The 16623-nt window shown below is 37.3% G+C and overlaps 1 protein-coding gene across 10 annotated transcripts in view; it reads left to right on the top strand.

Annotated features, from left to right (window-relative positions):
- DMD (dystrophin) overlaps nucleotides 1–16623 on the top strand; it is a gene marked incomplete at its 3' end in the record, with an annotated part of 2106393 nt that overhangs the window by 498384 nt on the left and 1591386 nt on the right. The window lies entirely within an intron of this gene.

Genomic DNA, 16623 nt, shown 5'->3' with positions numbered 1-16623 from the left:
ATGGTATTAACAATATTAAAGTATCAGTTGAAATAGACTAAGCATATTTTTATAGAGTTGTTTGGTTTTTGAGATAGGATCTCTCTAGGTATGCCAGGCCTACCTAAATCTTGTGATCTGCTTGTCTCAGATTTCAGAGCAATATGATTACATGATTTAAACTCCATGAGCAGGATTTTTCTAATTTTTAAGTTACATGTGGCTATAGTTGGGGGAGGAATAACAATGGACACCTTTTATGCTGAGATCCTTAAACAGCCACATTATTTCATAACTTTTCTAATAAGGAGATAGATTGGTTTTAATAGAAAAACTGCATACAGTTGAGACTAGACTATAGAATTGAATGCTGTTCCAAATTCCATGTATGTGGTTTTTGTGAGATCACCATCCCCAGATAAATGATATACAGGGAAGCATTTGTTGTATTAAACACAAGCTTACATAGCAAACATCATTATGTCCTGAAAGTTTTCTTCTAGCCAGGATTGAAAGAGATTACAAGCATCTTAGCAAACATGGCAAAAAGAAGAGGTTCTATAACTCAGTGTTCAGAACATCAAAGAAATAGTGCTGTATAACAGCAAAGCAATTTCTGTGAATCAAGGAATAGTTCTCCTGTGGACCTCCATAGAAAGAACAGTGTAACATAATAAACCAGGCAGCTTTTACTATAGTCCAGACAGTGTAATAGTTCTTAAGATAATGAAATAATTATTTACTATTCTTGGATAATAGTAAATTAATTCATAATAGCTCAAGTAAAATTAAAACCATGGGGAAAGTGTACATTCACAATTATATGTATTATATGTAAAATCTATTACAATATAAAACATTTATATGTATAAACTATACAGCACATAAATTCCACATATATCCACATATTCCACATATATCATGTAATATTCCCTCCAAGAAATATATATCTTGGTCTTATTATTGACAGTCTCATTCAAAAGACATTCAATAAATTGTTTATTTTTTATATAAATGTCTCTGGACTTCATCTTCTTTGAATCTCCATGTAGGTAATCTTTTGTCACTTATATTTATATTTTCTTTGTTCCCTTTTCTTTTTCACCATGTATACCATTTTTCTACACTTTTCTTGCTTCTAGAAAAGGTCAGAATATAAATTTTCCTTGTGGTAAGGCTAAACTCAAGGGCAAACTCAAAGTAAGCATCTTTATCAGGTGTCATGCTCCAGCTGTGCTTAATTAGCCCTATCCAGACTGGTTTTCCAGGTGAGTGACTCAGCAAACTTGGTGGACAAAAGGAGCCTGACTAGCCCTAATCTGCACATTTAACAAAAGTAAACACACTGGTTTTCATAAGGACAACAAAATAATGCTTTTCACAGATTTGTAGAGTCATATAAGAAGCGATAGAGCTATTGATTCTGCTTCATAAGTTTAAGCCTATTTATGCAGCCACATGCTGCACATGAAGGACCTGAGGAAATATTGATCTTGCTCTCCATGTACTATTCGCAGATAAACAAAAATATTGAACATCAGGTTATGTTCTCCTTGTTGGCTCTCTAATATACTCTTTTCAAGTGGGAGACTTCACTCCTGGAAGCATGTTCACAGACCATATTTGATAATTTTCTTTTTATGATTTCAGAATATATTTGTAACCAATACAGGGAAACTTCCAGATTGTTCTGTCCCTGACCCATACTTTCTCTGCCACAGTGTATCTGTATTTATGTATTCTTCTCCATGGTACTGAATGAACCATCAGTAACTATGTTTTTATACATTGCATGTTTAGTTTTCAAGAGGTTCCTCACAGTTGCTTAGTGCTGTTTCATGATTCATCTGTCTCCTTGTCTCTGAAAGATGTTAATATTGTTTATCATGCTTGGACTTTCTGTTCCAAGGTTATTGTCATTGGTACTCTTAGGAATGTCATTCAGTGCCCTGATTTCAATAATTGAATGACTAAGCTATATAGAACAAAGGAATATGTTTAATATAGAGCACAGAGACCTTGGGAATGAAAAGGTTTATGTTAAAACAAAATGTCCACTACAGTGAAGTTGAAAGCAAGCCAGATTCTACTTTTTTCTTTTTTATAGAAAAAAAATGATAAATGATAGGAACATTGAATTGTAATATTTTTAAAATTATAATTACATTTTTATGCTAATTTAATTTTTCCTGCCTCAGGATGTAGGTTAAGAAAGAGTTATTCATTATGTTACTGAGCTCTCCATTTGCTCTGGTATCAGTCCCCTGTTTCTTGTGATCTTTGTTGAAAACATTAAAATGAGAAGACATTAAGAATTTATTGTAGAATAAAATGAGGTAAACCCAAGGGTAAGAATGGCCTATGATAAAGAATTCTTTTTGTGGAAGAAAACAATGTCATGGGGATGGGAGTCAACAATAGTCAGAGCGACCATTTCATAGAACAAACTTTGGAGGGGAGAGAAGAGACATTGGCCAAAAAACAGTTGTGCCAACATATATTTTTCAGGTAAGCATCCCACTATTTCTTAAAGTTTCTGGAACAGATAGCTTTTCTGATGCACAGCATCCTGCTAAAGTGATTAACAGACACAATTGAATTGACTCCTAATAGAAGAAAGACAAGGAGTTATCTTTATACCAGTAAGCAAAAACAAGATAGTGGGATTTTAATATTTAATTAATTTTGGTGGTATAGAAATCATGTCTCAACCAACGGCAAAAGATAGATTCAGATTCACATCCAATTCCTTGACCCAAAGTCCTTAAATTTTGGTTTCTGAATTTATAAGCTGCTGATTATGAGGAAGATGTCTATGCTCAATAATCTTTAAACTTGAATTAGACTTGATACCCTATGAGCATATACAGGGGGAGGAGGTCCCCCTCAGTCACAGTCATAGGGGAGGGGAGTAAGGGGAAAATGGGAGGGAGGGAGGAATGGGAGGATACAAGGGGTAATATGAATGAATAGATTAATAAAATATTTTTTAAAAGTCAGTGTTTTTACAGACTTAAATGGACCATTGTAAAACAGAATTCAAAGAAAGAACAATACTTTCATGAAATTATGGTGGTGTTAGTGAAGAATTTTCTATACATATTCTATGATTTCCTTGTCTAAATTAATCCTTATAGATATAAAAATAATTTTTGTTAAAAATAAAAGAGTATACTGAGATGAAGAGCATATACATTCATTTCCATACTCTTTAGTTGGACAGATCAAGGTTAGCACAACATGGATTCGGGGGGCATACACGAGCTCCCTCCAATCCTTGCTGGTAGGACATACTGACTTTGAGAGCACACTAGTTCATTACTATCTTCCTTTCTAATAGGATGGTGTGGTTTCTGAGAGACTAACACTAGCTCCACCAAAGACTTCTCCATAAGTCACACTGAGGCGAAGAGCATAGTAGTTTACTTCTAACCTTTTATCTTTAAGAGAGATAAAAGACAATGTAACTTGCTTGTTAAGATGCAGACACTAGCTCCCTTCAAATCTCACCTTTAATATAGAGATGGAGAGAGTACACAAGTTCACTCCTAACATTTTCCACAGAACAGATCAAATATAGGACTATATGAATTCTATGAGACAGAAGATAGCTCCTTTAATGCCTCCTATGCCTCCTACTTAGGATATAGTCATGTAGAGTGCACACTAAGTCAGTCCTAAGCTCCTTTATAGTTTAAATCAGTATTTATATGATTCTTTGACACAGCAACTATCTCTCTCTAAATCTGTTCTTTTGGACACACTAAAGTGGAACACACTTTAGTTCACACATATCCTCTGCAGTAGGACAAAGCCACATTATCAAAATATAGATTCTAAGAGACAGATAATAGCTACCTGCCTGTACCTGCTTTCTCTTTAGAATAGACCATTGTGTATAACACACTAGGACAATCTTATCCTTTAGAATAGGACATATCAGAATAAGAGGGCATGGATTCTGATATATAGGTGCAAGGTTCCCAGAAGACTCTTTTGTAGGATGGACTGAGGTGAGTAGCAAACTAGTGAACCCCTGTACTTATCTTTATTATATAACAAGTTAAAAAGCAATGGATTCTGAGAAAGCTCCTTCCAAGCTTCCCCTGTATGACATAGTGAAGTATGTCCCTCTTAAACTCCTCAGTAGGAAAAATCAATTTAGGACAGCATGGGTTCTGATAGACACTAGCTCCCACCAAGCCTCCTTTTTAGAACTGAGTGATTTGGAAAGCAAAATGGCTCTTTTCTATCCTCCTTAATATGACAGACTAAGATTAAGATGGCATAGATTCTGGGAATAGTCACTAGCTTCCTCCAAGCCTCTAAGGTAATACAGACTGAAGTTTAAAGTAGTAGCTCATTTTTAATCCTCTGTAGTACACACATCAATGTTCAGATGCAAATTCTGAGAATCAGGCATTAGTTCCATATAGTCCTACTCTGTAGGACACACTGAAGTGGAGAGTATGGTAGGTCTTATCTATCCTTATCTGTAGGACAGAACAACATTAGGAAAACCTGAATTCTGAGAGAAAAAAGACAAGCTCCTCCCATGTATCCTTTCTAGTGTAGATTGAAGTGGAGAACACAAGAGTTCACTCCCAGCCTCTTTCATATAGACAGATTAAGTTTCAAGAAAATGTGGATAGTGATATATATAAAAAGGACACTAGCTTCCTCCAAGCCTCCTTCCTAGAATATACTGAGGTGGAGAATACAGTACCTCATGTCTAACCTCTTTCATAGTAAAGATCAATTTAGTAGAAAGTGGCCCCTGTGAGACAGGTACTAGCTCCCCCAATCTTCCCTTATAGGACCAGCTGACTCTGACAGCTATTCACCCTTATGCTCCTCAGGAGGACATGTCAAAGCCAGGATGATATGGATTTTGAGAGATAGTCACTAGCTTCCTCCAAGCCTCTTCTATAGGGCAGGCTAAGTTAGAGAACACACTAGTTCATTCTGAACCATATTAATAAGACACATCAAGAATTGAATGACAGGGGTTGTGAAAGACAGACATAGCTCCCGCAATCCAGTTCCATAGAGCAGACTTAAGTATTGACTAAGCTAGTCCACTCCTAAATTCCTCCATAAAACTAATCAAGGTTTGGAAGAGACTGATTCTAGAAGACATACATGCTCACTCCAAGGCTTCTGTGTTGGGCTGACTGTGGTGGAGAACACACTGGTTTAATTCTAACCTCTTCTGCATCCTAGGTTAAGACTTGGGTGGCAAGAATTGTGAAATATAGACACTATCTCCCTCTGACCCTCCTCAGTAGAACACACTTCTATACCTAACTGTAAGAATATCCAGATTACTACAAAATACATTCTGAGAGATAGACGGTAGCTTACTCCAAGCACTTTGGTAGGAAATAATGAGATACAGTGGATACTCTTTCATTTCTAATCCTTCAGTAGAACAGAGCAAGGTTTCAATAACAGGGTTCTGAGCAAGAATCTTCAGTATGAAAGAGACAGGGAGACTGAATATTAGCTCCCTTGTAATCTTATGTATAGGGTATATCAAAGTTGAGACAACAGGGATCCTAAACGTAAGAAACTAGACCCAAGAATACCCAGCAGGACAGAATTAAGTGGGACAGATCAAAGTTAGAAGAACATGGATTCTGAAACACCAAAATCAAGTCCTTCTAAATCTCTTCTGTACAACAGATATATGGGGATTGAAACCTAGCTTACTCCTAACTTCATATGCATGACAGATCAAAGTTAGGAAAACTGTGAGAGGAACTACCTCCCTCAAATACTACTAAGTAGGACAGAGTTAAGTAGAGAGCATATTAGTTCTCTCCAATAGGCTAGAAAAAGATTAACAAAGCATGAATTCTTAGAGAAAGATATTTGGTCCCTCTAAGCCTCTTCCCTATAACAGGGAGACAAAACTCGCTTTAGTTCATCCCTAAAGCTAACCTTAAGAAAAATCAAGTTTAGGAAAACATTTATATGGATGAAAGACTCTACTTCCTTCCAAGTCTTGTCCATGGGGCCATCAAGTTGCAGAACCCACTGGTTCTCTCCTCTCCTCCTCCATAGGGCTGATCAAGGTTAGTATGACATAGATCCTGAGAAACAGACACTAGCTCCCTACAAATTTCTTCTATATGATTGAGTGGATTGAAGAGCACACTAGCTCAATTCTGTATTTATTGTGCTGAGCAAGGATAGTAAAGCATAGATTCTGAAACAGACACTAGCTCCATATAAGCCTATGTAAAGCAGAATATGTAGATACCATCTTCTTTCATTCATAGCCTTATCCATAGTATAGATTGAGGTTAGCACAGGTAAATTCTGGGTGGCAGACACTAGACCAGCACTCGATGGGCTTCCTCTGTATGAAAGGGTAAGTGGTAGAATATACTAGTTAACTGTGAACTCTTCCCTAAGACTGATCAAAGATAGGATGATGTGGATTCTGAGGTACAGCAAATAGCTCCTTTCTAGTTTCTTCTGTAGAAGAGCATGAGGAGAGAAATACTTTGGTTCCCTTCAAAATTCCTCCAAGGGGCATGTCCCATGAAAGTCTTCACTAACCAGGAAACTGGGACAGAGGGGAGGACATCCTATTGAGACTCTAGATGAGAGAAGCATGGGAGAATAGCAAAGGAGAAGGATCCAGAGGGCCCTAGAAACCTACAAGAAGAAAATTATGAAAGACAGATTTGGGCCCAGGGGTGTTGCTCAAACTATGGCACCAGCCAAGGACAATACAGGCCATAAACTTCAAACCCCTACCCAGATCTAGCCAATGGACAGGACATTCTCCACAGTTAAGTGGAGAGTAAGGTCTGACTTTCACACATACTCTGGTGCCTCAAATTTGACCACGTCCCCTGGAGGGGGAGACCTGGTGGCACTCAGAGGAAAGATAGCAGGCTACCAAGAAGAGACTTGATACCCTATAAGCATATACAGGGGGAGAAAGTCCCCCTCAGTCACAGTCATAGGGGAGGGGAGTAAAGGGAAAATGGGAGGGAGGGAAGAATGGGAGGATACAAGGGATGGGATAACCATTGAGATATAACAAGTATAAATTAATAAAAAAAGTAATAAAAAATCAAGATGGAGAGTACATTAGTTTACTCATTATCTCCTCTGGAGAATAGATCTTTAATTCAGTGAGAAAGATAATGCTTCCCTCAAATACTACTGTGTAGGATAGACTGAGAGAGGATACTAGTTTTCTCTTACCCTCTTCCATAGAAGAATTCAAATTAAAGACAATGAACACATTCTTTAGTCAACATAGGCTCCCTCTAAGCCAATTCCTGGGCATGAACTGAGTTGGAGATCACACACTTTCACTATGGACAGAGCAAGACTACCAGAAAATAAAATGTGAAAATCAGATACTAGATTCCACCCTGACCTCTCTTTTAAAAAGACTACTGTGCACAGCACACCAATTCACTCTAATCCTTCACAATAAAAAATATCAGCTGAGGGTTCATGAATTCTGAGAGACAGACACAAATTTCCCAGAAGCCTCTTTATAGGGTGGAGATATCTTGAGAAGATAATATTTCCATCCTCCACTTATGTGTAGGATAGGTCCAAGTTAAAACAACATGGATTCGTTGAGAAAAACACTGACTCCTTCCATGCGTCCACTGTAGGGCAGACAGAGGTGCAGAACACACTAGTATAGTTCTACTCTATTGTGATACAGATAAAGTTTCAAAAGTATATTACCTATAACTAATGCTGCTCTGCATGAAGAAACGTATTGTAGGACATGCTAGGAATATGTCTCCTTATTTATAGGATGGAGCATCATTTTAAAAATGTGAATTCTGAGACACAGTGGCACCTCTCTTCGATCATCTTCAGAGTCTGAGATGGAGTGTCCACTTCCCAGAAGTCCTGTTGTCTGCAACATCTTATCTACAGGAGATGTTAAGAGTGACTTAGTGGGTTCCACACCTCATTGTGACTTATGGAAGAAGCTTTGAAAGAACTAGTCTCTCTCTCTCTCTCTCTCTCTCTCTCTCTCTCTCTCTCTCTCTCTCTCTCTCTCTCTCTCTCTCTCAGAATCCATATGTTGCTGTTATTTTGATTTGTCCTAATGAAGACGTTTGGTGTGAACTATTGTGTTCTCCATCTCAGTGTCTGAAGATGTTTGGAGAGAGCCAGCCTTGTATCTCAAAATTCACATTTCCCAAATATAGATACTGTTATGATGACCTAGAATTAGAGAGGGATAAGCTAACCTCCAGTTAGGCATGTTATTCAGACTGACTGAAGTATATTGCCCAGTACTTAACACCTAATCTCCTCCATAGTACAGATGCAGTTTAGGATGACATGGATTTTCAGACACACACATTATCCCCCCTCAGTGTTGTTCCTCTATAGGAAAAAAGATGGAAAGCACATTTATTCACTCTTTATCTCCTCTGTAGCTTATACCTAGTATAGGAAGGTATGAGTTCCTTGGGAAAAATAATGATTCCCTCAAATCTACTCTGTAGGATAGACTGATGTAAAGACCCTACCAGGTCACAATATTTCCTTACCTTCTCTGTAGGACAGGTCAAGCTTGGCACTACATGGATGTTGTGAGATAGAAACTAATTATTCCCAAGCCTATTTTCTAAGTAATTCTGAGGTGGAGAGAACACTAGTGCAAATCCACCCTTTTGGATATACCAAATCATGTTTTCTACAGCATGGATTGTGTAAGACATACACTAGCTATCTTTAAGCTGACTCCATATGCCAGATGGTATTGGGAAGCAAACTACTTTCATTCTAATCTCCTTACAGATCAAGTTAGAATGACGTAGAATTTAAGACACAGATACTTGCTCACACTAAACCATTGCATTTAAACAGACTGCCATAGAGAATATACTAGTTCTTCCCTAAATTTATACGTAAAACAGATTTTGGTTAGTACAACATGAGTTTGGACAGAGACAGACATTAGCTCTCTCAAAGTCTCCTACATGTACGGACCAAAATAGATTACCCTACATCACTCTTAAGTTCTTCTGTAGAACAGGCCAAGTTTGTGACAATACAGATACTAAGACACCTATATAGGCTCCCTCTAAGCCTCTTCGTAGGTTGAACTAAGTGGGAAAGCAAACAAGGTCACTACTGTCTTTGTGCACATGACAGAGCAAGATTTTCACAATGTACATTCTGGGTGACAATACTAGATTTCACCTTGCTTCACCTTATGAAAGACTACTATGTACACCACACCATTTCAGTCTCATCCTTCACAAGAAAATATATCCCCTGAGGTGTAATGAATTCTGAGAGAGACACACATATTTCCCATAGACCTCACTGTAGGATGGACTGAGCTTGAGGACACACTAATTCATTCCTTAACTCTGTAGAGTAGGCCCAAGTTAAGAAACATGGATTCTGAGACAAAAACGTTAGTTCCCTCCAAGCTTCTCCAGATCACCTAACCTTATCCACATTCCAGTGTAAGCTTACTACAACATGGATTCTGTGAGAAATACAGTAGAACTCCCTAGGCCTTCTCCATAGGGGAGATGGTGTTGAAGACTATACTATTTTACTTCTAATCACCTTACAGATCACTCTAGGGTGGCATGGATTCTAAGAGACAGATAGATACTTGCTCTCTACAAAACTCTGCTTTTGTACAAACTGCTTTGAAATTATACAGAAGACAGTTTTTTTGTTATTACAACATGAGTACTGACAGAGACAGATTTTAGTTCTATCTAAACCTGCTTCATAGACAAAATGAGATAGAGAGAGTGCATTGCTTCACTATGAACCTATTCTGTAGAGCAGATCAAGTTAGGACAATGTGCATATTGTACATTAGCTCCATCTAAGTCTCTTTTGTAGGTCAGAGGAAAATGGGGAGCATACCAATTCCCTCTAAGCTCATTTGTAGAACTGATCTGGGTTTGGATGACAAGGATTTTTAGTGATAGAGGTTTGGTCTTTTTCAGGATTAAAGTAATTGCCTTCTTGTGTGATTTAATCACATAGACATATCTCACACAGGAGGTGACACAACAGAAAAGGACAGTTAATCTCTTTTATTTAGAATCTTCCTGACATCATCCCCATCTTTTTATGTTGTGCATCTATTTTATTGCTATCTGGGTTTTTAAGACAGGCAACATTCGATACTCTTCTTTGCCATTTTTAATCATTATTTCTTGAATATTTTCTACACTACAGGTTTTTTTTTAGAGTTTACCATATGTAAATTGGTTTTAGGTCCCTATAATGTAGAGAGAAGTAGTTATATAAAATAAAGGAGAACAAAAGTTCAGAAGAACTCAATAGATGTTTATATTATTACTTTTGTTAACTTCTTTTGAAAATCAAAACAGCACCTTAAGAAAAATAAAATATCCTCAATTGAGATATAATATGAATAAATTAATAAAATATATTTTTAAAAAAGAAAAATAAAATACGCCATCTTGGAATATGTAAGAATAGGCATAGTGAAACTGCTCCTTGGAAGATAGAAACGTTTCTTTGTAGACTCAAAGTATTGGTCTGCCTAGAAAATAGAGAATAGTAACTTTGTGGAAGCATGTGGATATTATGAAATAGTTGACTACATGGGGGTTCTCTGAGTTGTTGCAGGCTGTTAAGATTCATTAAAAACTCCATACCTTTCCCCAAGATAGTTGACTGTTGGTGTCAGTTAAGGGAGGTAGTGGTTTCCTGAAGAGCAGAACCTGCCTTATAAGATTCCCTAGGAATGCTAAATTGAGGATTCTGTTCACCTAATAACATTACTTCTGTTTACCTGGTGAAAGTCCTATTTAGGACAATGTCACAAAATGCCATTTTCGATCCCACCTCCAATCAGGCATAAGTTCCTGTAGATGCCACACATCTTACCTATTAAATATTTCCTTTTTAAAAAGAATAGACTTTAGTTAGTTAGAAGGGATAAAGGAAAAGGTAGTTTCTTTGGCTTTAGTGGGTAAGTGGATAAGCCCCCAATTAACAAAACAAATCAACAGAGGAAGGAATGTAATAGTCTCACCTCAGAGCAGAGTAGCTATAATCAGTTTCAGGATTCTGAGAGAGCTTCTAGAGAGAGGAAGAGAGGAAATTTAGCCATCATCCCATTTTAGCTTAAAACAGTAGTTGGCCTATGTCACTTTCAAAATTGAAGAAGAGAAAGGATAGATAAGAACACAGGAACTTATCCAACAGTCTGTCTGTCTCTACATAGAAAGTAGTTTTCTAAATTTCCTTACGAATATCCCTCCTTTAGTCATGTGGGTCAGATTTCACCATAAACAGAGTGAGGTAATATTACTATCAAGCCAGTCCTTGGGTTAATAGTATAAAGTGTTTGATCACTAATCTCTGGTTACTGAACAATTTATCTGGCTTCCTATGGTTAATAGACAGAGGTAGGTTTGAGTAGACCCTCTCTGTTAGACAGAAGAAAACAAAAGTAAATCCCTGTACCAGGATAGAGGAAGGATGTTGGTAGCATACCTGTCATTCATTCCTATCCTTTCAGGGTTTGGCTTGATTTTAAGTTTGATCATCCTCAAAAGAATCTCAGATGAAAACCAAAATGATACAGCAAATGATACAAGTTAGGGGGTTTGATTGGGCTCATTTTCTCTGCCAGTTAAAGAATTAAAAGGCAAGAAAAATTTCAACTGTAACAGGTAACCACAAAGAAGAAAACACAGCAAACAGAAGCAGTAACTGAAGAAAGGTAATTCCTGGGAATGAGGATCACACACATACAACAGGGACACAGAGGGGGGAAAACCTCTCTAAAGCAGAGGGGAGACTCAGAAAGCTGAAACATGCAGTCTCTTCTCATGGGATGGTGTTTGAAAGCCTCTGAAGAGTCTTCTTCCCCTAATTTAAAGGTGAACTTTTTTAATACAGAGTAGATGGTTTACTGGCTAGCAACTGTTGCTGACTTGTCCTGATCTAATCTTGAACTTATGGAGTCAGTTCATCAGCAGAAGCCTTACTAGTGGGAAACAAAAGCCAACAGGGCTTTTGTTTTAAGCTGTCAAGCTTTTGTCTCAAGTCATAAGGGTGAAGGAAAAGCCAGCCGTTTTGTGAGTTTGATGCCTTTATTGCCTAGCTGTGACTTTTCTTCCTATCTGTCTGTGTAACAGGAAGTCTCTTTAATACCTGATCTCTCATTTCAACCTCAGAAGTCACCCTAACTGCTGTTAGGGGTTGGGGATACTGACTGTTCATAACTGCTTCTCCCTGACAAAGGGTGAACAGTGGGAGTGTCAACAGTCAGGGTGCCTCAAAGGGGTGTTGATCTAAGGGGTCTTGATATAGCTTTAACTGATGGTAATGATACAGAATATGAGACAACTATGAGACCACTTTGATTACCTAGCTATGGCCTGACTCCATGCCTAACAAGAAGTCTGTCTCACTCCCAGTCTCTCCATTTGATAATTTACCTACCCCCATGCCCACTCCTACTTCTCCCATATCTCCTCTGGATCCACTTCCCAACTTCATATTCTTTCATAATTTTTCTTTATATTTCATTGCATCTAGTTTTTAATCAAACTTGGGGTGGTATGGTCACAGCTTGTGCGCTAAGCCAGGTGTGGCCACAGATAATCAACAAACAAACTGAATGCATCAAATTAACAGTAGAAAGAAAACATATTTATTTAATATGGCCGCATTGGGAAGAGAGAAAAAGAACACATCCTTACAGAAAATTGACTCTATTTCCCAACCCCTATCAATTATCACTAGGTGTCAGCTGGAGATGGGAAATTTTGATGTCTCCCCTAATACATACTGGAGTATTCAATGGTTACTATTATACAGGTGCTGTCCCAGAAAACACAGTTGCTCTGAATTCATGAGTGTAATGGTAATATAATAGCCTGATAACACTGATTTGTTCTAGTCTTCCTTGGCCACTGGAAGGTATGATATTTTTACTCCATCTTTTATGGCAAATGAGTTCATGGAACTAAATCTGTACAGTAAAAATAGTCAACCCACTAAAAAGGAAGTCCATAGAGTGAGACACAACCCTTCCCCAGAAATGAAATCAATAAAGATTAGTCTTTAGATTATATATAAAACCCTTCTAAAAAGAATGTAGTCTGGATAGCTGTGATTGCCTCAACTAGCATGTAAGTAGCTTGTCTTGGTAGTTAACATGAAGGCTTATAAAAGGTGAACCACTATTTGTTTTGTTTTGTTTTTTTCATGAGAGATTATCATGGCTATTACTGTGAGATTTTCTAACAGCTTAGAATAATGTGGGCCCCCACTTTTCTCAACAGATTTTTGCTTAATAATATGAGAGGATATGTTTTATAGCTTTTATAGATTCTCTCCCACTGATGATCAGTGTTGATTTGCAAGTGAACTGAAAGCCAAGGTATTCCTTAATTCAAGGACAATATTTGGGGATCTGGTCTGTTAGTCTTTCCAGTTTTGGAAGTATAGCAATCTGGGGTCCTATCTTGCCACCCTGAGGAAAATAAACCTCTTAAGAACACAGTGAAAATTCAGGATTTTTTCCAGTACTCTTTCAACTAACAAAATATTTATTTGTTGATTTATTTCTACCTAGAAAGGAACCAACAGAGTTAATGTCATATAATAAAACTCTGTGCCTTTTATTTAATACCTCTGGTCTTTCTGTCCCCTTCTAGCCTATCTTTGTTCCTTTGTTTCAGTTATAGAAAACAGTTGCTTATACTTCAGAGGCCATTAGTAGATTATAAGTTCCCAATGACAATATTTTGCAATTTTCTTGTGATGTTAGGAGTGAAATAATTAAAAAAATCTGTTCAGAAGAAAGTTTCTTACTATAAAGAAGGCAGTTATAACAGCATACTTCTGACCAACTTAAGGCATTCTAAAATAGCATTAGGGTTTTCACTGGCTATAGTAATTGTCAATTATTGGCCATTCTCTCTGACAAATTATTTCAGTTATAAGGCTAAAGTAACCTTAATTTCTTAGTTTAAAGGCTAGTGATGACATTTGTCCTGATTCTGAATAACATAACTGAGAGACAAATCCTTATCAATGGACCTAAAATTTAAATAATTTTAAAATAATTATTTCACTCTAGAGCACAGTAATTCAAAGGACTATATCACACCTAATCACATGATGACTTCATTTAGTTAGGGCAAGTTGGCTGACCAGTGAAAACTAAAGTCTACATGTTTCCTGGGAAACAGGTATAGCATTCCTTGATGTTCTGCTTGATACTTGAGTTATTTTTGTTGGCAAAGACTATGGTATATAAGCTTTCTGAAAATCAGGAGTAGCATGTACTGTCTGAGCCTGTAATATCCTTGGTGGGTACCAACAAGGGGCAAGATTCATCTTTTTCTTTCATCTTTCTTTTTCATTTTTGCTTGCTTTATTTTTTTTTCTTTCTTTAAATCTTTCTTTTGGATGTAGAAAAAATGTGATTAACTCTCTATAGTATGAATTTTCTTCCTGTAAGAATATGGATAAATTAGGAAGAAGGCCACAAAATCATTCATCTTGGCTACAATTTCTCAGATGTTAATATTCAGAGGAATTTCTAAATTCCTACTAGATCCAGTTAGTAAATTATCCAAATTAAATGCTCCACACATAGTAGAGTCTATCAGTTGAGTTCTGTTAATGTTTTCATGCTAATATAGGGATCCCATTACCTTAATCACTTCTCAATACAGGCCCATGAAAAAATAACCACTGGTCATTTATAAACACTCTTGCATTAGGTTAGCATAGAAGCAGCAAGAGACAGAACTATATGGAGAAAGAGAAAGACAGAGAGACAGAGAGGCAAAGAGAGACAGAGAAAGAGAGACAGAGAGAGAAAGACAGAGACAGAGACAAAGTCAGAGAGAGCGACAGAGAGAGAGAGAGAGAGAGAGAGAGAGAGAGAGAGAGAGAGAGAGAGAGAGAGAGAGAGATCTGAGGCAAGTAATTGTGAAATTAGAAAAGGAAAAATGATCCCTTAGCTAAGTACAGAAGTTTTAAGTGAAAAATAAAAGATTTTGGGTGTGTCTTGAAGAGGAACAATAAGGAAGATTACCTTCCTGAGTAACAAGTTTATTAAAGAGTTATTAACTCCATGAAAAAGGAGACAGGCAGATACACAGCAGCATGGTGAGGACTCTGAAGCAAATTAAGGCCCTTTAGGTAGAGTGTAGGCTACTTCCTGGAGATCTCAGAGGAAGACACATGATACTTTAGATGCTGTCTCTGATTCTCCACCAGACATAAGTGAAGAGAATTCTGAGGAAGTAAGTTAGTGCTCTAAGGAAGGGGGGGGGAGGAGATTAGGAGGAGGAGCATATCTAGTTGAGGTGTGCCCATTAAATGGGAAAAGGGGGAATATGTAAGACTTAGTAGCCCTTGCATGTCCCTGATGTTCTAGCGTCTAGCACCACACTTGGGAAATGAGAAGTTTATGTGGATTGTGAGTCTGTAAGGTAATTGCAGATGCAAAGCAAGTTTTCCGCAGGAGGCTTGCTAATAGCTGTGAGTTGTAAGAAAATAATATGCTAAGGCAGTTACTGGAGATCCAGTGGCAGTTAAGTCTGGATTCTAAAAGAAAGGGAGAGAAAACTGTGTAATCTGAACCTGAGGGAGAGGAGTCCACGTCTTGCCATTATGAAAATGGAAGAAATGAAATCATAACTAGACTGAAAAATAAAATGTTTTTATTCCACTCTCCTCTGGCCTCCTTCCACTTGTATCTCTGATTCTCATGATCTGATCTCTGTTGAAAAATTAGACGAGGCACACAACAGACTTTATTGCAAAGTACAGTTGTATATTATTAAGGAACAAAAGTAGACTTTTACAAAAAAATAAGCCTTTTGAAGGACATGAAGGAAACATTCTGAAGAATGAGAGTAGACAGTGGCATGAAAAAAAACACTGTGAAGTACTAAATGTTTTCTACATGTTTTAAACAAGTTTTATACTATTTCTTAAGTCACTGAAATGGACAGCTTTCTTTTTCTGTTCTAAGGTGAGACAAGAATGCCCATTTGGGTGAGCTCTTCATGAGGTTCTTTATGAAAAGCTGCTTGCTAGATTTCTTCTTAATTTCCTGGGAGATCACAATCTTAAGTGTCTAACCCGGGACAGAATAAATTCAGAGCCCATTCTATTGACTTATAACAATATTGCTTAGTTTCATTTCTTAATTTTATAACTGATTAACTGATTAGCAAGGAAAAGTCAATCCTCATGGGAAAATGTGGAACACAAAACAATTGCTAATTGTAAGGATATTTGAAAAATCCATTTAAAAACAATTACTCTATGAGTCTCTTCCAGAAGTTTAATTTAACCCTATACAGGGAATAATACTTAAAATAAAAGCTATAGCTTGCCAAATAGAAAGTCTGGTCCCAAGTGTGGACGCTGTGTAATTTGTCCCATTGAGTTGTTGTTCAGCGATACCCTCAAACTACCCATAAACAATACAGGCTGTTGGATTTCTCTCTATTGCCCACTAGAACATAATGGAAATACTCTATTGCTGAACATACCCCATATTTTTTTTCAATTCTAGTGCATGGAAACATCAATTTGTTGCTGGCCATATACCTTCTTCCCTGTGGTATAGTTTGTGTAATACTATAATATGCTACTAGG

The sequence above is a fragment of the Acomys minous genome (assembly GCF_964271855.1).
Source record: "Acomys minous genome assembly, chromosome: 7".
Classification (NCBI taxonomy): domain Eukaryota; kingdom Metazoa; phylum Chordata; class Mammalia; order Rodentia; family Muridae; genus Acomys; species Acomys minous.
Note: the sequence above shows the minus strand (reverse complement) of the source record. Positions and strands in the feature narration are given on the sequence as shown.